At 43.7% G+C, this 22,664-nt stretch overlaps 1 long non-coding RNA gene across 1 annotated transcript; it reads left to right on the forward strand.

Moving 5' to 3' along the window:
* Positions 1-307: 307 nt before the first annotated feature.
* LOC146201521 (uncharacterized) lies at positions 308-14,377 on the forward strand. The gene is made up of 2 exons (XR_014703551.1): positions 308-1,175; positions 3,596-14,377. It is a non-coding gene; the product is annotated as an uncharacterized LOC146201521 (long non-coding RNA).
* Positions 14,378-22,664: the final 8,287 nt, after the last annotated feature.

Consider the following 22,664-nt stretch of genomic DNA (forward strand, 5'->3'; position numbering starts at 1 on the left):
CAGCTTGATTGCTTTAGCTTCTTTACTGTATGCTGTAGGCCACAGAGATAAGTTGAAATATTTGTATGGTCAGTTTCTTAATTGAAGTAAAGAGCGTGCAAACACCCCACACTGCCTTCACTTGAAGCTTGACCGGTAAGCTATTTTTGCATATCGCATATCTTTCCTGATTGAGAGTTCAGGCTTTCACCCCACTGTCCTTGCTTTTGCTATAAGCTACAGGCATTAAAAAATTTCGTCACCATTTAAGGGTTAAACACTGAAGTAGTGAGGCACATATCACACAAGAAATGATCGCTCTCAGGTGACCAGTTGGAGCTGACAGCCATAGATGTGGCGCCTATAAAGGAACAGCGGGCGAGCCGAATTGGGCTCGCCCACTGTTTTTTATGAGCGAGCACAATTCAGCATCTTCTGTTTCCAAACAAATCACTTGATCTGTAAAACGCCGTATATTCTTTCAATATTAACAAACAAACAATTGCCACTGTAACTGTTTATGAACAGGAGTTTTCGCAAGGAACATGGCAATGAATTTGGGCCAAAGCTCCGATTCGCCGAACCACAGACCGCCGTCAACCTAACGTCCATGACAAGCAAAGCACGCAGTTAGTTTGTCCAGCATCGCGAGAAAAGAAGCGAAACTCACGGTGGTCTTTCGCTAGCACTGCTAATTTTTGAATGTACAAACTACAGGCGCGTATACACGACAAACATGCAGCGTTAGCGCGTAGACGCCCGACATCGTGCTTGCCACTGTTCGGCGAGCAGCAAAGTCGTTAGGTCAGCGACTTCCGAAACCGAAACAAGTCGAAACCAGACGAGGCAGCCGAAGCGGATCGAAGTGCTAGCCGTAGCCATTATGAGTAGGTGGCGTTAGAGTGTCGTCGCGCCTAAAGCCCCTACTTTAGTCGCGCCTTTTTCTCTTGTGTGCTGTTGGGGACCTTGCTGCTTGCGGCTTCATTATTTCGAGATATACGAGGCACAGAGCTCAACAAAATAGCTCGTGCGATGTGCAGAAGCGTGGTAAGGTTGTGTGAATACCTGTGCAAAAAGTGTGCTCGCGTGCCCGACAGGTAGTGCGTTTCCTTTGTGCGCTCTCACTGCAAACACTGCGCTGACGACGGGACTATTGGAGGGCGGCCACCACCCGGCATACATATGACATCTCGGAGGTAAGTTAATTTCCATCTTCCCTGTACATTCTCCTAAAAACTTCGCGCAGAACTGATGATGCATGCCAACACAGCGCTAGTTCGTAAACATCAAGACGCGCATGTCATTATAACATACGGTAGTTTGCTTTTGACGAGGGAAGGGTGAATGCGTTTGCTGTGTCTAGGAAAAGAGACAGTTAGTGCCAGGGGCTGCACGCTCAGAGTAGAATATGCCGTACAAATCATCACTCGTAAGACCATTGCGGGGTGCACGATGCTGGCGCCTACTGCAATTCAGCCTTCGGCAAGAATTTAGAATGGGCCAGTTCCAAGTGCCTCGACCCGGGCCTTATGTTGCGCTGCAGTTGAAGATCCGGCGCTTGTGCAGTGGCAACTACACGGATTGAATAAGCGGTAAAACCTACCTGCGTTACTACAGGGCTAGAATTATTCATATGTTCCATAAATATTGCGGATTACGAGGTATGGAGCCGGCGAACATGCGACGGCAGTATGATTCAGCAGCAACCGTACTTAAACTCCATTGTCGAGCCTTGGGTAGTAGAAGGAAAAAAAAAAAAAAAAAAAAACGTTTTTAGCTATTTTGAATTTTTTCGCCTGTATTGGGCTTGATATTTTCTTTTTCATACTTTGGTCGTGACTGAAGTAATCCCCAAAAACTACTAAGCGCATATAAAAGACACCAAACTCAGACTTTCAGTCCAGACATGTCAGTAAGGTGTAAAGGTAATTATGCATTCAACAGTACCAATAGTATTGATTTTCTTGTTTAATTATTTACAAATGAAGCGAAAAAAATCTGACTTAGTGCTGAGATGCCCCATTGGCATCTTCTCTAATATGAAATGTGAATCAGAATGTGCAGTTTTTCCGTACTCAGTATACCACTGATTCATCACAGATGTGAGAATATGAAATTCATGCAAGTTTCAAAATGAAGAGTGCATGCAGAATTCCAAGCAAAACAAGCCTTTGATTAAAGTATCATTCAGTTGTGGTATTTTCGTTTAAATTTATGCATGTTTTGTAGAAGCAACGGTAGAGTTGATATGGAGTTAGTGTTGTGTCTGGATCTAGATTATGAATGGCTACCACATTTATGAATTGCTTGGTTGCCACATGCACTTCCAGACATTGTTTGAACAGTCACATCACATTCTGCATTTGGCTTCTTTTTACTTTTTTTGCATGGAACTGTTTCCACTTTAGAGTGTGTAGCCTTTCACAATTCATAATTGATCGGGTGAGCATGTTTTGGCATGATGAAGGGTTTGGAAGTTCGAGAGCATTGGCCCTTCATGATGCACAAGGGGCAGACTGCTTACTGCACTGGTACCACTATCTTCCTAGATTCCTAGGTATCACTCATATTTCTATACAGAATACATGTTTTCAGAAATCCATATTTCTTGTCCGACTTTGCACATTCTTCAGTTGACATAATGGGAGCTAGGGACGAACTTTTGCCTTTCTTGGTGCACTGCTCCTATTTTGTTTAAAGAGCCGCCACATTTTGTGTAACCCGAGTTGGGGTGCAAACACTGCATGTTCATAGGGTGGTCAGGGAGCAAACTTGGTGGCACTGTGAAGGCCATGAACAATATGCTGATGATAGGCTGGCTTTAGACTAACTGGCTTGCATTTCTCGGTGTGTTTTGTATCTGCGAGGGTTCCATAAGCTGCCACATATATTGCTTTGATTTGATGTTGAGGTGACTGGCATGATTAAAAAGTCAATGTGATGATCGAAGTCTTCAGAACATGCTGGGATTGTACTCCTGGCTTAAGTTGCAGACATTGTTTGCTGGTTATACCTTTGAGAGGAAATCTAGTAGATGAAGCTATGGGCAGAGTGCTTGCTTGGTATTCCAACCTAACCACCCAAACGTCACTGTTTACTGGAAACAGATTGTTCAAGCTTCCAGCCTTCCACTTGTTTACTCGTACATTGCAGTGAAGTGCATTTATGCCTTGGCACATGGCAGGCTCAGGGGCTCGTTCATCGCCACTGTACTAGGTTAGACCTCCAGTTGACTCGAAATGCCTTTTGCCATTGCCATGAAATAGTTGTTTAAAAGAAGGTTCGATGACAGAAATACTGTTTGCTCTCTTAGTAGGTAAAGAACAGTTAGCATAACATTTCTTTCGAGTTACATTACCTGGCATCTCTAGATGCGCGTTGTGCCTGTTATGGGCACTGAATTCTTGGTGTGAGATCAGAGGTTCCTGCAGAATCGCAGACTTTTATAATGCTACTTAAATTATGAGCAGATCGAGGTGATAGATGACAAGACTTTACTAATGGTCAATTCCAATCATAGGGTTTAGTGACTTACAGAACATTATTTTCTGCTCTTTTTGGAGTAACTGTATTCCAAATGCAGATCCGGAACACAAGTCCCATCTTCCCAATGCAGATGGGGAGCGATTGCTGAGCCAAGATCGGTCCCTGGAGCAGTGGATTGTTCTTCCGAAATCAACAGAACCGGCTAGAAGTTTGCTTGAGTATTTGTTCAGCTGCACCTTCTATTTCCAGTAGCATGCTCTGCTGTGCTGACTGTGCCCTCTGTGCTCCATAATAGATGATCATTACTTGCCACTGCTATGAATGCAAATTGCTGTCATGAACTAGTGCTTACTCTTGAGGACAGCAAGTCTAAGAGTAGCAGTATTGTGCAATAATCTTTTTTAAAGACCTCAGCTCGGAGTGTGACTAGAAGATTTTGTGCGGAAATCATCTTTATGTGCTATTCATGATCTTAAAGCCATTCCTGAACTCTGAAACAGTGAAAATGGTGAACTGCGACTTCCTTTTATTTGAGAATAGTGCCAAAGAAATTTTACCCTGCTTGCCCGCACTCGGCTATACGAAAGAATGGCATAAACTGTTGATGTTATTGCCATCCCAAGAAGCAGCGGGAGAAATGCAGACCTATTACAGGTTTAAAAACAGCTGGCACGTGTAGACGAAGCATAGGCTAGCACACAGAATAACAGGCAATTCTTCTGTCAGTTCATGGGCACCACCTACTTGCGCTGGCATGAGTTCCAAACGCAATCGGGACACAATCTGTACTGGATGCAGGTGCTCTTTTGCGGAGCAGGCAGACCACTTCACTTGTGGGATTGTAATTCACTGTATGTGCAGAGGAAAAGCAGGTGAACGTGTCTCTGCTGGCATATGTCGCATTGCCTGCTGTCATCCTTTTTACTTTCAATATGTGCTAATGACAGGAATGCTCATAGCACAAGTAGAGTGAAGACACTGATCTGCGCCATTATGGAAATGCCGAGATGTTAGCATGGGCAAACATCTCTTTGCATCACCGCGAAGCTTGCTAAGGCTCAGTTCAATGTACGAGCAAGCTAACACAATGCGGGCATATGTCAGACAGCTCTTTAGCTATGGTCCTACACAACTGCTGCCATACCTTTAATGAGAACTCTTGACTAAAAAGGCAACATTTTACAAAGAGCAAAGTAAATGATAAGAATGACTTTTTTTTTTTCATTTAACAAAGCTGGTGGTCACAGTGAAGAACTCATGCCACGATTGTTAATATGCCTCTACTGCCCCATTTGTAAAGCAAGCATATTGAAATTCTCGAATGAGCATGGTTACAGTCGTGAGCAGCTCTGTTAGATGTATGTCCATAAGGGTGGCATATTGTTTCGTTGTTCAAAAGAATTCTAAACAATAGGTCGTTTGGAACTTAAAGGAGAAAGAACAGAGGAGCTGGCTGTATTTTTGTTTTGTTTTTTCCTAAAAAATAAAAAGAAGCTGGCTGTAGATGCAGAAATACTGTGAATGGTGAGAGTTGGACAGGTGCCAAGCAGTCGTGAACTGCACCTGGACTTTGCAAGGAGCCTCATGCTACTCATGAGCCACAGCTTGGCCATACCTAGCTTATATAAGCTTGGCTTGTACAAAACATGCCTGCAAATGTAACCCTGCCTCAAGGCTGCCTACACCCTACTGTGGCAGCTTCAGCGTTTAGACATTTGTCTAGTGAGCTGGGTGACGCGGGCTCGGTCTTAGCTGGGATGATTACATTTCGATGGTGGAAAAATGCTAGGTGCCCATGTGCTTTATAGTGTCAGTGCACATTAAAGAAGCGTAGATGGTCGAAATTATCCAGAGCTGTCTACAATGGCTGACCCTCGAAGTCAAAGTTTCTTTGGCATGTTGAACCCCATGATCAAATCAAGGCTGCCTACTGTTAGCATTAGTAGAGTACCTTCGCAATGCCACAAAGTCTGCCCCTCACCACACTCCTAAATTTCGTTGTTTGCAACTCTACTCAGGTTACTTAGTTTGATGACCCCTTTCCCTGAAACAGTAGCAGTCGACGAAAAGAAGTGTAAAAGCATATCTCACGCCCATGCACCGAGAAAGGTGCTGATTTGGTCTTATTATTTTTTTTTTTTTTCATGAGAATTTGGTCAGTGTCATAATATGACCCTTGGAAAGTCATATCTCTGCTGAAATGTTCATGTGACAATCTGGGTAACTTTTATAGATGGCTTGGATATGATATCATAAGTGCTATGATGGTGAACTGTGCTTAGTGTCTGCAATACCTTCATGATGAAGATGGTGAATGCAAATTAGACAGATTTTTGTTGTACTTTTGGTTCACCAGTGGGTGCCTAGTGAGTTGTCAGTGCAAGCTATCCATAGGTTCACTTTCTTCATGCAATTTACATAGCTGTGGAGTTCTCATAATAGCAGAAGTATCATATTTATGGGTCACTAACTACTGTTTTTTTTTTAAATATAAAATTTTGATGCATGATTTCACCCCATTTAGTTTTGTATAAGTATTCATTGTTCGTTTTTTTTTTTCTTTTTTGTGCGTGTTCTGTCAATACCAATGCTGTCAAGGGTCAGTTTTTTTGTACTTTCTTTTATACCGTGCCTCTCCTGCTTGGACCATGTTTGGTCCGCAGTATGCGATAAATAAAAAATAAGTAAATGCGCCGTCAGCAACCCTGGAGTGCAGCGTGCTATTCACCTGGACACCATAGATATTTTAATCATGCCATACCCCTTTGTTACTTTCAGTTTTCAGTTCTACAAGTCTTGATCACGGTAGCACATCACTATACTCGGGGATAACTGTGGCTATGCAGCTGAAGTTAGGCAGAAAGGAAGAGGCAACATACCTCTTTCCCCTTGCCATGTAGAGTGGGTTACTTCAGCCCAGTACACTCCTAGCCCAAATAGTGAGCAAACCACTCTTCACGGCAAGGGGACAGAAACTTTTCTCCTTTTCTTTCGTACCTAGACTCGGCTGCACAGCCCCAAAACATTGTCCCCATGTACAGCAATATTCAATGCCACATTTCTTCTCAGTGTCAGAGCACCCTCTGCTTGCTCTGTACCACCCTTGCAGCAGCCCAGTGTTTTGTTTACCACAGAAAATCATATCTGTGCAAGCTGTGTTGGCATGGAGAGCTGCATATCTGAGCCAACTTTCAGACTTTATGATGAGGCTGTCATTGATTGGCTTTAAGTTCCATGAAACGTGGTCATGTGTGTTGATTAGTGTCACATGAAGTAAAATTTCGCTGACTAAAATACAATCATAAGGATGTAATTTGGGTGAGTTGGTAAGGTGTCATCTTGAAAGTAGCAGCACGAAAAAACAAGGACGTGAAAAGAAGCAAGCAGATGCTAACTCGCAACTAATGTTTATTGATGCAAATAAGAAATATATAATGCCAAGCAACACTGCAAACCGCTCAATCACCAATAAGCAGACAGCAAAACATGAATCACTAAAACTTCCGAACGGTTCCATTTGAGTAGATATAGGTAGAGGTCAACTTGGCTGTGCATTGTAAGAATGCACTGGTTGCTTTCAGTTTCTTTCTGCTGTGCACATTCTGGCTGTCATCCATTGCAAATCAGCTGGGAAATCATTGAAGCTAGACATATTTTACAACTAGGTAATGGATGTGTTAGTGAGCCATCCATCATGTTACCATGCAGTGAGTTGGGTTATCTAGATAGGGAACTGTTCTTAAATTTTAGTGATTCATGTCTTGCGTTTTGCTTATCAGTGATTGAGTGGTTTGCGTTGTTGCTCGTCTTCTTTATATATTTCATGTGTGCTTCAATAAACATTAGTTGTAAGCTAGTGCCAGTATTGTCTCCTTTCATACCCTTGTTTTTTCTTGCTGCTTCTTTCAAGATAAAATACAATCTTTGCTACTTCGGCCATAAAATGAATTTTAATGAAGTTCCACATCTCTTAGAAAAGTAGTATTGTAGTTGCAGGCATGTATTAGGCCCTGCAGTACCAATTAAGGTGCTCGCTCGATGTAAAGCATAAAGAGAGGGAGGGCTTGTCTGATCTCGAACCTAGTGGGAACTGGTGGATTATGGATAGGCTGTTAAAATGCACTTGCAGTTAAAGTCAAGTAAATGCTTTTTTATTTGTAACTAGGGGCACTGTGATGGCTGACTTGCTCTTTTGCCAGGCTGGCGACGAGATGTAGTGAAAGGAGTTATTTTATTTCACTGTTGGTATGTCTCGGGTGATGTCAACATTGTTTCTTCTCTGGCATTGTAGGCAATCGCCCTTCAACTAATTGAATCCCAAAGTGAAATTTTGAATTAAAAAAATAATAATTTAAGATTATTTAGCAGGCAGAGGCAAATTTCATGCAGTGACCTGCACCAGCATGTCGTGCATCATTTCAAGAAAAAAAAAAACAGTATTGTGGTGTTCCTACTCTGTGCCTTTATTTCTTGCTCACAAAGCCTCTGCATGTACGTGTTGCACCATATTACGTTTTCACTAATTTGTTGGGTCATGGTACTTTTTACCTTGCAGCAAGTTCCATGTGACTTCGTAAGCAATGGCTCCTTCAAGCTCTATACCCTTTGCCGGAATTGTGCTGTGCTGTGGTGGGCAAGAAGCAGGACATTGATGTAAGTACTGAAGACATCTTTCAGTATGTGTAGTTTTTTATTTGCCTAACCCACTACTGCATTTGTGACCCCTCATGTTTATTTTGACATTTAGGTTTCTTCAGTGTTTTCTTTGCTTGCTGCCGTTGCTTATTGGCTATGACATTTGGCTGTTGAGTTTGAGAATGTGGAGTGGAATGGTGCCTGTGGCCTGTTGATAGAGGCAAAATGCAAATTTGCCTGCCCACATTTGGTGCCACTGCATAGCTTGAAGAACTTTTGTGGAAGAGGGCTCTGGAAATTAACCCAGAGCCCTCCTTCATGATGTCTCTCATAGCTCATGTTCAGCTTTAGAGTAATAAAAGGACATTGAGGACAAGCTGATGCTGTCTTTTATTATAAATTACTGCATTCTATCCACTAATGTGCTACTTACTGAAAATGCGAGCTTACTTTAAGATAGGAAAAGCCAGAAGTTTTGAAACAGATGTCATTACCAGCTGATTTCATAAGTTCTACATGATGCATCCATACTTTATTGGGCACAGGCCCCAGAGGCTGGGCTGGTAAGGCATTCCCTTCAATATGATGATCATGGAGTGTGGTTTACACAGGCCTTTGATATCATTGAGTACCCTTGGTTTTCAGGAACTATTTCAGGGAGCTTTGGAACTCCTGAAATTATTTGCTTCTTAAAATTCTAAAAAAAATTGCGTGGTTTTTCTCTAAAAGTGAGCCTACATGAAAACTAAAAGTGCACTTCAGAGGGAACAATCGAAGAGAGCATGAGCCTATATAATATAAACCCAAAGTGACAGCCTGGCATGCGTCCAGACCATGGTTACAGGTGGCTCTCTTTTTCGCAGTAGAGCATGAGCCTATATAATATAAACCCAAAGTGACAGCCTGGCATGCGTCCAGACCGCGTATATCCGATCCCAACAAACGGATGCGGCGCGAGGGGGAAAACGAAGATGGAGAGGGAGAAGAGGCCTTCGGCTGGCTGTTACGAGCTGCGGCCGGCACCCCCATTCCACGCTAGCGACTCAAGGCATGGGCCTCGGCGTTCGTGTTGTTGTGGCAGCGTGCGATGCGCGTTGTCGCGTGGATGTGTGTGCGCGCTCTTGTGCTATACTTGTGCCGCGAGTCTTCTCCAAAGACCGCATGAGGCTAGTCGTCTTGTCTTGCCCCGGATGAACTAAATGCTATTTGTGCATTGATTCAATCGCTGGCGCTCGGTCGCTCCACGAAGCCCTTCGTGGCTCAGACGCAGGTTTGTTACATACCGCTTACATGCAAATCGGCCCCGAAATGCGATCTATTTTATGAGGGAACGCAAGCCTTGTATTTCCGCAAGATCCCTTGTGCTGACTGCTAGAGTTTGTTCTAGTAACGTTGCTGCTAGCCGTTGGATGTGCGTGCGTGATGTGCCGCGAGACTACCCCAAAGACTGCATGAGGCTAGTGCTCTAGTGGCTAGTCTTGCCACGAATCAATTAAATGCGGTTTATTTGTGCACGTTTTCGATCGCTGGTGCACGGCCGCGTCATGAAACCCGTCGTGGCTCTCAGTGCAGGTTTGTGTTGCATATCGTTAACATGCAAATCGGCTCCGAAATGCTGTCGCACGCTTTGTATTTCGGTGAGAACCCCACCTAAACCGTCCGGTGAAGCAAAGGCCTGCTTAAAAAGAAAAAAAAAAAAAAAAAAAGCGATCGTCCGTAGCTGCGCTTCAACCCCAAAAGCTGATACATTACTTTTACGAGTGCCTCTACTGCGTGCAAACACCTTCCGCCGTGCATGTAGTGAAAATGATTTGTGTATTTTGCAAGTGGCTTTAAACAGCTCGTGCAGCTGTTGCTTAGGTATTGCAGCAATGTGGCACTGTTCAAAGCTATCTTGTTTGCTTCTTAGTTTCGCAGGGTAGTAGATAAGAGTGAAAGGGTGCTCACAGTGTCATAAATGGCAATATAGCATCAACAAAACCTGCAGATGTCGCCCTTCAACAATTTTCCTTCTAAAGATTTACTTTCAGATTAAAACAAGCATTCATTGAATATCCATGCTCAGGTGGAAATTGCCACCACCAGCTGCTGCCTCTGAATACACTTTCTTTCCTTCAACATCAGGGTTAAAAGCCAGGGCAATCACAAGTTTCGTTTCTTTTTCACTTATTTGGTCAGTAAAGAAAGTGTTGTTCCTCCTTCGGTGTGGGATATGGTGTTTAACTTCCATAAGTGATATAGAAAAACTGCCTATAAGAGACGTCATAGTGGACAGCTCTGCATTAATGCCATTGATTTGAGGTTCTTCGTGTGCACTGACATTGCAAGTGTGTCTTGCATTTCACCTTCATTGATATGTAACGACCACTATGGCTGGAACTGAACCCAGGTCCTCGGCCTAGCATGTCTTAATATGAGTACTATTTTCTTTTGCAAATGCAATCCTTAGAAATGCAGTTTGTTGATTGCAGACAGCAGCAGAAACAAAGCCTAGCACAAGCACAGACTAGAAATCACTTTTTTCACTGGTACACACTATGTTACTTTATCTGTGTCAATGTGATGTGGGCATTAACAAAATCAGCCTTGCATGTTACACACATTTGCAAAAATGTTTTTTTTTTCTTGCGAACAAAGTGGTAAATGCTTAATAATAATTTATTGGTACAATATATTAATCCATTTATTTCTGCTACCAGCCCGAAGTGCAATGTCTGGTGAAGGTATGTGTCTAATACTGATCAGTTAAGCGAGGCAAAATGCATGAAACAAAGTCTATTACTGTTTTCACATAGAGGAGAAGTAATTCATTTGTAGTCAGTGTGCACGAAGCAAGAAAAGTATTAACTTTGGCATGTTTTAACCTTGACAGTGTATTCCCTTGCAGCATACTTGCGCTCTTGCTGCCCATGCAGTCATGAGGGAGCTGCACTAGTTGCTACTGTTATCATATGGGCAAACTGTCCCGATGAACTAAAATGCTGGCAGGGGTATGTCGCTGTAGGTCGCTGTATGTGAGCAATTCTTCCATTTCAAGTTCCTCGGCATTAGGTCTCACCGCTCGGCCGACAAAACCTCGAGCGTGTTGATGAGCAGCCTCATTGCCTCGGTACCCTGAGTGGGCAGGCGTCCATACGAGTTCTATCTCTCTGTCGAGTCTGATATCCGCGAGGTTGTTTCTGGCAGTATTTGATATTCTGCTACGCGAGAAGTTACGTATGGCAGTTTTTGAATCAGTGACAATTATGTCCGCATCTGCTGTAGCGATGGCTAAAGCGATTGCGGCTTCTTCCTCCTGGTCCGAGTAGCGGACTTTGACCGAAGCAGCTGATACGCATTTACTTACTGTACTGCTTAATTACAAAGATAGCAACGGCACCGTCAGCCATATAGTAATACAAGGCGTTGGTATACACCACCCCATCATGATTTCGGTATTTTCTGTTTAGGGCCCTAGCTCTAGCTTTCCTCCTGCCTTCATGGAAGGAGGGATGCATGTTTTTGGGCACAGGTTTGGAGATAATTTTGTCGCCAGCTCCTCTTGGTAGTGGTCCTAGTGGTTGGCTAGTGGTTCGGCATTAATTCTCATGCGGTTGAGAATTTGTCTGCCTGCTTTAGAGTTTGTTAGTCTTTGTAGCTGCAATCAGCTCCTCTACATTGTTGTGTATCCCAAGTGAGAGAAGTTTTTCGGTTGCAGTGTTTCTGGGTAGACCTAGCCCAGCCTTGTAGGTGCTTCTAATGAGTGTCTAATTTCTCCTTGTCAGATTGAATGAGGCGGAGATAAGGGACAGAGTATGTGAATCGACTTAGTACAAAGGCATGGATAAGACTACAAATGTCAGCCTCTTTCTTTCCGTTACTCTGTGTATCAGTCTAGTGATTTATCGCACAGTCATTTCCAGCCTGTTGATAGTAACATTGCTCTTCCTATTGCTCTGGATGTAGAGCCCGAGCACTCCAATAGTATCGACTGTGGGTATGGGTAGTCCGTGCAGGCAGACTTTTATCTCTACTTTGTCTTGCGTTTTCCTTCTCACTGCTAGTAGTTCAGACTTATGTTGTGAGCATTTCAGCCCAATCTGGTTAGTGTATGACTGGACTACATTCACTGCTTCTTGAAGCGTTTCCTCTATGTGAGCGTCCGAACCTTTTGCTACCCACAAGGTGACATCGTCAGTGTATAGGGAGTGTTGAAGATCTTGGATTTCTTCAAGTTTGGGAGGCAGATCTATCATTGCTAGGTTGAACAAGAAGGGAGAGAGGACTGATCCTTGCGGGGTTCCTCTGTCTCCTATTGCTATTTTGTCCGATGCAAGTCCTGCGATACTTAGCTCTGCCCGCAGTCCTTCCCGAGAGAAAGGAAGGAATGTAATTAAAGGTTTTGTTCCCTGCGTTTATGTTGGCGAGGGTTTGGAGAATGGCTTCATGAGACATTGTCGAAGGCTTTTTCCAGATCCAAGGCAAAAATCGCTTTGGTTCCGGTTTTGTTAGGGGGATCTATCACTTCTGCATGCAACTGAAGCATTACGTCCTGAGTAGAGAGTTGAGTTTTGAAGCCAATCATTGAGCTGGGCAGAAGGTCATTCTCTTCTGCGTAGTTCTAAAGCCTATTTAGAATAACATGTTCCATAAGTTTACCTAAGCACGACGTAAGAGAGATGGGCCTTAAGTTCTCTATGCTTAGTTTCTTTTTGTGTTTAGGAATAAAGACAACCTTCACGTGTTTCCACATCTGCGAAAGTTCACCTTTGTTCCAATATTCATTCATTAAGTCGTTAATAGCTGAGAGGTAGTATGTAAATGGCGAATTGCGGCCCAAATTTCCGCTTCCGCGATCTCTCTGTCGAAGTCTTCATTAGGAACCCCTTTGTACTCATAGGTAGCATTGGGGTTGCTACCGGTATTGAGATATCTGCTTCGGAGTTCGCTTAGCAGATCTGCATCTGTACTTGGGTATTCTTATATGATTTGATTCATAATAGCATAATAATAACATATTAGCAGCGAAATGGCTGAACACAATCACTATAATATTTGACTTTTGCTGTGCCTTGGTTGTATAGTCCTTCCCCCTAGCAATAGCAACACACTTTCACCACTAGTGCAGTCGTCGACACGTCCACAATGCTGAAGAGGTGTGCTGCGGAGCAAACAAAGTGAAATTTTGTCTGGGCTGCTCTATTAGTGGTAAAGTGTAGCTGTCAGTGCAAGTAGTATGCCTATGCACCTTCAGTATAGCGCCATCATTGTTCCTAGAATTGGGCCCCTGCTCAAAAATTTCACTTTCTTTGTGCGACAGGTTGGTGTTCGAGCACTCCGGGCAGACTTGCTGACGTCTGTACATCAGTCTGTACATCAAAAGTTGCTGGTTTACCTCGTGCCCCCCACAGTACCAACCTTGTGCCATTGAATTTCTAGCTGCTTCCTAGAATAAAAAAATCATCAACTGCTGTTCACTGATAGTTTAGTCAACAGATGCACCAGTCACAGTTAGCGTGCTGCCACCAGTGAAAACTGAATCAAAATGTGTGAAGTAGGACTGAGCTCATTTCTAAGCGTTATTTTAAATGTAAATTCTTTCAGTTCCATCATGTAATGAGTTACAGGACAAAAAGCAAAACGTCTTTTAATGCACACTGTATTAGGAACAAAAGTGTTCCTGTGACACAAACAGCCAGTGGTTAATAAAGCCATTCGGAGCTGCCTAGCTGTGTCATCGTGCGGAAGAGCTAGACTTTTTTCTATGGCTACAGTGGAGAATATGATGGGCTTTCGAGTTTTTCCTCCTCAGCTAATTATATCTCTCATTTTTTTTGTTTACACCTTAGTGAATTTACGTCCTACGAGAACTGCAGATTGCAAACTTTTTATGGCTGCAACATGCAACAACAATGTCTTTGCAAAATGAGTACATTTCTCACACCTTACAAAAGTTTAAACACCTAATCTTTTTGGCACAATGAAAAACATACTTCTAAGGTAATCATTCCATGAAATTTTTGTTAGAAATGCTGTAGAAAAGTTTTTACCAAGAATATTTTCATCAGTTGATGTTACTGATGTCTTTTGTTTGTATGAAGAAGCTGGAAACCATGATAAATGAGCAAAATGTCAATCACAGGCGGGCAAAAAGGATGTATTGAAAGCTAATATAAAAAGAAAGCTCTGCTGCCAGACATTCATTTTTTTTTACAGAAGAGAATAATATATATATGAGTTCCCGCACCCAGCCGTTATGGCACTTTGACAAACGCCTAAGTCTATGCAAGCATTAACCCTTTCACTGTCACGAACGTACCGGTACGTATTCGCGTTTCCTCCCCGCAGTGTCAATAACGTACCCGTACGTATTCTATCTTGCGTTCAAATCTTCGCGCCTCACCGTGAAGCTACCGCGCTTGGACTTGCTCCGCCATCTGTTGAATCTTTCTACAAGCTGATATGCTCGCTCCGCGCCGATATGACACATATATGGAAAAGTATGGTGCGACCGCGCCCGCCCGTTCTTTGCTCGTGGGAGTGGGCGTGGTCGCTCCGTGACACTACTCTCTCGAGCGGCGTGCGCGTGCGGTTATGGGTTCAAAGTTTGCTCTGCCATCTGCGGCAGGTTTGGAGGTTTTTATTTTTATTCCTTGTCGCGCTTCCGCTACGGCGTGGCAAGTTCAGGGCCACACGCGGTTGCCTTTCTCCGACTGACATATGACTCGATTGCTGCATTCGCTCTCTCCATGCGCCCTCGCTTGAGGACAGCTTGCCGTTAGCAGGAGCAGCACACGAGTGTTTTAGCCTCTTTCCATCTTTTTCTCTTTCGACTTCATAAATCCTTATGCTCGTTCCCTGATATGCTCGTTCTCTGAAACCAAGCCGACACTGGGGGTGCGTCCCGGTCAGAAACAGCCGACAGTGAAAGGGTTAAATGACCGTGGTCGCCATTGCAGCCAAGAAATGCAAAACATTGTTGTTCCACAGAGTGACAGAAGCTAGACGCACTTCACTGGCGAAGTGAAGGGAGCATTTATAATCAGCAGAGTGATGGCCAGAGAGTGCATAAACTAAAATAGAACATGAACACTCGTGAAAGAAATAGAAAAAATCATGTGCACTCTAATACTTCACCGAGATGTGGCCATATGGTGGGATGCACCGGTAACGGCAAGGTTTCACAGCAATGTAACACTCTAGCTCATTTGATAAGATTTTCAGTGATAAATAAATCCTTTTGCTCCCTGTACTGCTGTCCTCAATTGCAAGGCAAGAGCTTGCCATTTCCATCATAATTTATGACACATTTTGGTCTGTTAGTCTCTTGAATGTGAATGTGAAGAAACCACCTACACATATTTCCGCCACTTTGTGATTCTGCCAAAAACAAATTCCGATAAATGAAGATTACAATCAGTTCGCCACTGCGTTTAAGATAGTTAGTGTATAGTGAGAACTCGGTATTTTTCTGTATTCCTACCCAAGCATGCTTCGTGAATGTGCGGACAAACCAAATCATTATCCGAAAATTATCTGCATCAACTCAGCTGCGTTTTCAACTGTTGAGGACAGTATAAAAAAAAAATTCGGAGTGAGAAAAGCATAACAGAGAGATTGCTGGCAACACTCCCAGGCTTTCCACATTAGGTGTACTGTAGATGCAAGATGTGTAGTGCTGAATGACCCTATAATTCGTCTCTTGTGCTTGATTGTACAAGTGCAAAACTAAAGGAAGTGCGAGTTGCTTTAAGGTCACTCATAAGGCAAAGCCACTTGCCTATGTCGCAAGGAACCCATCACAGAAAGAGCACAATACTGGAGCCTCGAGGCACAACATACACTGACACGTGACCAAGAGAAGATGGTTTGTACTTATCGTGTTAATACAGTTCTTTACAGCTTTTGCTTAACAAAACTTTTCAGAGTTGTATATAATTCCTCATTAAAAACTACCTAGCACTAGTTCTAAGGAAAGTTCACACTTTTACAGCCATCTTCTACAAAATATAACTTGCCAGTACAATAATCTCAAAGCAGTGCACAAAACAGCTTTTGATAACTGCATCTCCTGAATGCAATTTCAGCGATTTCAGAGAAAGTTGCAAATTCCCTGAAGTATACCTTTAACAGTGGCTCTGGCTAGAACCCTTTGGTGCTCCTAGAGGAGGACTAAAGGGTTTTGGTACAGCTGCTACTCTCACCACTCAATCGCATTCCAAGTGGCACTTGTGGTATTAGACCTATTGCCGCATTGGTTGGGGGTGACCCTTGTGAGCAATCTCAATATTCGGCTATGCACAACCGAATTAGTATACTCGGACGAACAAGGTTTAACAGCCACTGCTCTAGCTTTGGATCTCTCTATTTACATATAGTTGCCGTCTCTCCTACTTCCACCGTAATCTTTCAGGTAAAAAACGATTAAGGTAATAATTTTCCATTGAATATCCTGTGAAACAACAATAATAAAAATTTCCATATGCTTTACTTGATTTCAACCACTTTTGGCTTTTTTCATATGCATGTCGTCACGAGCCATTCATTTTCCTACACTTGTCTGTGCACGAAAGGAATAAAGTTGTTATAAAACTGCTGCATGGAAACCACAACAAAGAAGGAACAAATAGATGAAAGCAAAGCTGCATACATTTTTGTGATAATGAACGAACTAGTTCAGCTCAATTAAAGGAACAATGAAAAGGTATTTGCTGTGGCTAGAAAAGGTGCACTAACGATTAGTATTTCATCACTCATTTCCACGACACAAATTTTTAAGCAACACAGATGGAGGTAAAAAATAATGCCCCTCCTTTCCCTTCAACTCGACACATGCCGATGAGAAAAGTAAAGAAAATGTCACAACCATTCCCCACTGTGGCCCATTTTGCCTGCATCATTTGGTCCCAGATGGCCAAGTTTATGTCAGTAGGGGGCAGCTAAGAATAGGCCGCGAGATGATGTCCAAATAGACTGCGAAAAGCAATTTTGAGAAATTTGTAAATTAAAGGGGGTATGCAGAGACATTTAAAATTTGACTTGAATACCAACAAAAAAAATCCTAGAAGTGTACTGCATTACAATGACAATAATTACCTTTATAGGTTCCTTTTAGCATATTTCCTCAAAAATAAAAAAAAAAATCAAACCTTAAAAAAAACGCAAGAAAAGAGAAAAAAACTGGAAGGGTAGGGACACACTAGCGGGAAGACGCGCGCGGCATGCCGCCGGCGGCAAGCAGCTTGCCGCAAAACCTGCCGCGCGCCGAATGGGTCGAGGAGCCATTTTCGGCGGCTTACCGCGTGCCGCGAATCAGAAGAGCCAATGAGAGACGTCCGGCTCAGCGACGTGTGCGTCAGTGTCGCCATCTCGTGCTTGCTACCGAAGTTAACTCAAGTGCTCCGTGCAATCAACGACGAAGCGAGCATTCTCCTTTTGTGCCTCCGTGTTGAAAACTTGGCCTCAGTGAGAGAATAATGGAACTTTCTTGAGGCTGCTCGCTTATTCCCCTTTTACGCGAAAATCAACCGATGAGCGATCATCGGCAAAGCATTCGATCTCGCAGGCGAGTTGTTTTCATACTTGAGTGTCCGCTGAACATTCAGGTCGGGGAAAATGTAAACAGGACAGTAAATTTGTTTCGAATGCTCGAGCGGTGTGCTGCGGAGCAAACACGATCGTCGCGGTAGATGATGAGGGACAAGGAGAAGCTGGAATGAGGTCTGCTGGCCGAAAAAAGATTTGTAGATCAGCTCACACAGTCCGACACAAGGCGAGATCAGCGCTGTCACATGACCTCCGCGGCGATCGCCGCGCGAAACCGATGTGGCCTCTCTGCCGCGCGGGCGTCCTACCGCTGGCGGCACACCGCGCGCGTTCTCCCGCCAGTGTGTCCGTACCCGAAGACATCAGCCCTAATGCGATAGTTTTAATGGCTTCCCCTGCAGATCCTCATTACTTTACAACTCGCTGAATCACCAATTCCTGAATTTGTGACACTATCATCCCACACCTACTCATTAGCTTATACTCGTGAGCCAGCACATTACGTGAAACACCAACAGCCATAGCTAAAAAGACCTGCTTCAACCAAGAACGTGCCTGCATGGCATAGGAGTAATGTGCTTGACTCGTTATCTGTTTCATGCCTGTTTAGTATGGATGAATTACTCAAGCAGTTTCTAAATGGGCATAACAGGTTCAACTAGTCTAGGCTACACAGGTGTGGGCCTGCTGTGTTGCAGCTAGAGAAGAGATGCCATGTAACGTCAGTTGTCTGCTCTGTGTGAGGAGGGAGACAATGGCTGCCAACCACTCTACTCGGCGCACGGCACTCGGTTGGGGCTCCCAGCTGGCTGCTCCGATCGACGAGGATACGATGCATCGGTGTTGTACCTTGCGCTATCAATGGGAGATTCTTGTTACAGTATAGAAGGCTTCCGGTGAGTCCGATTCTCATTTCCCCCTCCATCTCAAAGAAGCTGCTTGAGTCAGGAGTTCCAAGTCGGCCATGTCTTGTGGCTTCGTGGCGACAGACAACCTGCTGACCAGTCAGTGCACGGCTTCTCACCTGCCAACTGCTACCTGCCAGAGGCATGCCCATGATTTTTCGCTCACATCAATATTGCTGCTGTTGCTGGATTTTCTGGAAAACGAAGTCTTTAAGCTATCATATCAAAACAATTCCGCAGAAGCTAAATGCTACTTGGGCTCGAGGCAAGGCTGGCATTATGCAAAAAGGAACAGGGGCCGAATACATTGTAGGCTGAAGACCTCAGGAGCGAAGGACGAGACAGCTGATAAGGATCTAGACTAGAACAGACCAGCCAACTGTGGTTTCAAGTGCCACTGCCAGCCGGCGTCCTTTTTCATTTTTCCAGCGGCCATGCTTTGGCCGCAGTCTTTGCGCAGCCAGGGGAAGGCGCTACACCATGAAACTGTTTGATTTGGAACTGGCTCGCTTTGCCGCAATGTCATTTTGACATTGGCATAGGTGAGCAAACATTTTGGTAGGACAAAAAGGCAACAGCAGCCAATCGGCCATCGAGCGAGCTTTATTCTGCACTTACGAGAAGGTACCACTCAACTGAATTCGCGTGGGAAGCCTGTAAAACTTTTAAAATTTAAAATTTAATTTTAAAAACAAAATTTTTGCAGTGTTTTGCAGAAAATTTGCTGTCAGCGTTATGGAATGTGTCAGCATCATGAGCGAAAAATCACATGCCATTGCCAGAAAAAAATATGCATCTCAGTGCAAAAAACACAGGAAGAAGAAAGGAGACAGACGCAGGGCAAATGCTTCAAAGGATGCAGGACGAAGCGTTCATCCTGCGCCTGTCTCCTTCCTTCATCCTGTGTTTTTGTACCCGCAGTCATCATACCAATACCAACTAGCCCGTCTTTCCACTTTAACTTTGTCAGAAAGTAGTTCGCAGCTGTCATGGCCGGGCGCTTACTGGGTATCAGGTTGTCTTTATGGCAGAAGATTATACGGCATGGCCACTTTGGCAAGTGCTGCAAACTCAGACTTTGCCTTTGAGATAAGAGGGTGAGATCGGAATCCAGCCCTCCAAGACCCTTGGATCTTGAGTAGGACACACTGCTTCTAGGCCCAGGTAGGACAAAGGTCTCTCCCATATTTCTCGAGTTAACCAGGTCCTGCACTAGTTGAATCCACTTGACCCCTGCAAATGTCTTGGCTTCATCAGTCCACTTAAGGGCAACGCTTGGCATCCGTTGGAAAAAGAAATTGTTACCTTTGCAAGCGGAAAGGACTATTCCAGTTAATGCAAAAAGGAAATGACCCCGAACTAAACATTGTCTCCGTTATGTCAGGCCCGCTGTAATGTTAATACTGTGTGGAAGTGGTGCTGTTGAACACAAGTGTGATGTGAGTGGTGCCCTAGGAGACCTAGCATATCATTGAAAAATGGGGGTAAATGTGCGTCAGTGCTTGAGAAAGTAGGTTTTGACATGTGGCAAACGCAACGACAATCAGGAAAATTTGTGAAGCATTTAACACAGCCCAGAAAGCCATTTTCATAGGTCCTTTATGACTATCATTCAGCAGGAAAGAATTCATGTTCATTGCGGGCACAGGCAAGCAAAAGAATGAAGCAGATGGACATGCTCAGAGGTATCGTCACACCCCTCACAAAGCTTCAAGAATTGCTTGATTAAGCTAGTACAGTCACAGTCTATAAAGTTGTCCTACCTGCTTGAAGCTGATAAACATGCTGAGCTGATGAGTGCTTCAATGGTAATATTCTAATGCAAGAAGTTCACGGAGGTGGTCTTTCTGAGCACTCAAGTCAGATTTCAAAACTTTGCAGATAATGTTTAAAAAGTGCTCCTGGCAACTGCTCGCAATCAAATAAGGTGACGCCTCTCGTGCGCTCACTCTTCAATGATGTTATTGGGGTCTGCTGGGTGCACAAAATAACTGGACACTCCCAGGTGATGCAGGCAGGCAGGCGGGATAGGGCATGGTGGCATGCGCTGAGTTGATGAGGACAAGAGTAATTTTTTGCACCGATACGATCAGTGCTAATGCAGGTAGCTTGAAAATGTTTGCATTGCAGAGGTACTGATTGCTTGCACGCGTTTTCTAGTTTTAATAAATGGCTTTTCGTGGACCCTTTCAGTAACAATTCTACAGCAATTATGTGCGAGACGAGACACTTATTTAACAAACACAGTTCCACTGTAAAGATGAGAATGTAGCCTATACCATGTTTTGTCATAACTCACTAGGCACGTCAAGGTGTTAAATCATTTGCATGAAATGTCAACCACGATATTGCACATGAAAGAACTGAACAATTGACTGCTACAAACTTGGCTTGACACTGCATTTAATCTTTGTTTCATCAAGATTTCTGATAACAGGAAACTTTTTATGAGGCAGTTTGAGTCTAGAATCAATGTGTACCTGTTAGCAAGGTATGACTAATTGTACTGGTGTTATAAAATGCTTTGGAAGCAATAACGGGCACACAATGCATGCTCATAACTGGGAGGTGAAAGAAGTTTGCTCGTGAGAACTTTATGCAAAACTGTGCAAAATATGAGCGCTCGTTACATTTGTGCAGTTGTGGAAGATGGTGGCTTAATTATTTCTTCCTTGTCCCTACATTTCACGCAATTACCTTTGAATCAAGATTGCTGAATAATTGAGCTATAATTCAGTTTGCAGCATGAAGTTCATACTTACCTAGAGAGCATGTACTATGGTTGCATTATCTAGCTCTCTTATTTTGCGCATTTTGAAATGCAGCTTTTGAAAGTTTTCACAAAGCCATGGCAGCACTCGCGCATCGTCAGAGTATCACCAACGAAACAGCCGCAGGCATCTGCAAAAAAGCTGCAGTACGCTAGTCGTTTTAGGACAGCAGGCCCCGTCTCAAATATTAGGTTGTTTACAGCCTTGCCAGAGACGTGTGCTTCGGAATAAGCCCTGAGCTGCGTTCTAGCTACAACACCCGTATGGAGTCCTAAACGAAGGGTCATCTTTTAGTTATCACTGCATGGAACACACCGCGCCTACGCTGCTCGTCGTCCTCGGGTCTCCGTCCGCTGGCCCGAACCATGATCCACTGCCGAAGTTTACAACGTTCCTGACGATGAAAGCTCTATGGCTCCACTTTGATGATGTCCGAATTCAAAACCACCGTGTACAAGTTTCTTCCCGTGCTGCACCACAATGCGCCATGCTGCTAATGTCGCTGTGGTTGCGTTGTGTTGCTACGCTGCTACCTATTGACTGCCTGACTACTGCTACTGTTCACATACAATCATGTGCCTTTAGACACATTACAAATTATTTTGTTTACTCGTCATAACACAAAATACAATATAATTCACTACTTTGCGTGCATGTTTTGGAACAGTTAAATGTGGCTATATTTGACACATTTTGTTTTTTCTCTTAGTGTCATTGATGTTATTTTGCAAGATGGCTGCGCCCAGTATAGCGAGCTCGCTATCTCCTCAGAATATCTCAGAGGTTTGTTTTGCTCCTCCCGGTTTGCAAAGCATTTCTTTTGAAATTAACCTTAAACGAGTGTGGAAACAGTTGCGCTGCAAGTTCACATTTTTTCCCAGCAATAGTGCTGAAGCGATGTTGGTTTTCTGATGACCACTTCAGGCACCGTCTGTTTCCACATTAAGCCGGATTTTAAACTATTGGCTTTCGTGAATTGTCTTGTGCTTACGGAAATGCACTAAAGATATTTATGTTCTGAATGTATGCGGTTTTCACGGACGCGGTCCGCTGTTACCATAGGATGTCTACGGCTGTTGCCGCATGTGTTGCCCGCAAGTACTTGGCTCTGGCTAGTAGCATAATGTTGATCCGAGTTTTAAAGCGTCTGCCTGTCTGGTTTGACTGCACTGGCGCTAGATCCATATAGTTCTTTGGTGGTGCCACGAAATGTGCGTCATTAATTGAAGTTTCTACTGTTATACTTGTACTACTGCTTCGAGATTTGAGCGCTCATGCTTCAAACTGTTCGATTGAGACTTGTGCTGTTGGGCAAGTTGGTTCGACTTCAAGGCCAAAATGGACAACACACACGACTCAATTT

Source organism: Amblyomma maculatum, chromosome 1, assembly GCF_055883805.1.
Source record: "Amblyomma maculatum isolate TAMU_Amacu chromosome 1, ASM5588380v1, whole genome shotgun sequence".
Taxonomy (NCBI): Eukaryota; Metazoa; Arthropoda; class Arachnida; order Ixodida; family Ixodidae; genus Amblyomma; species Amblyomma maculatum.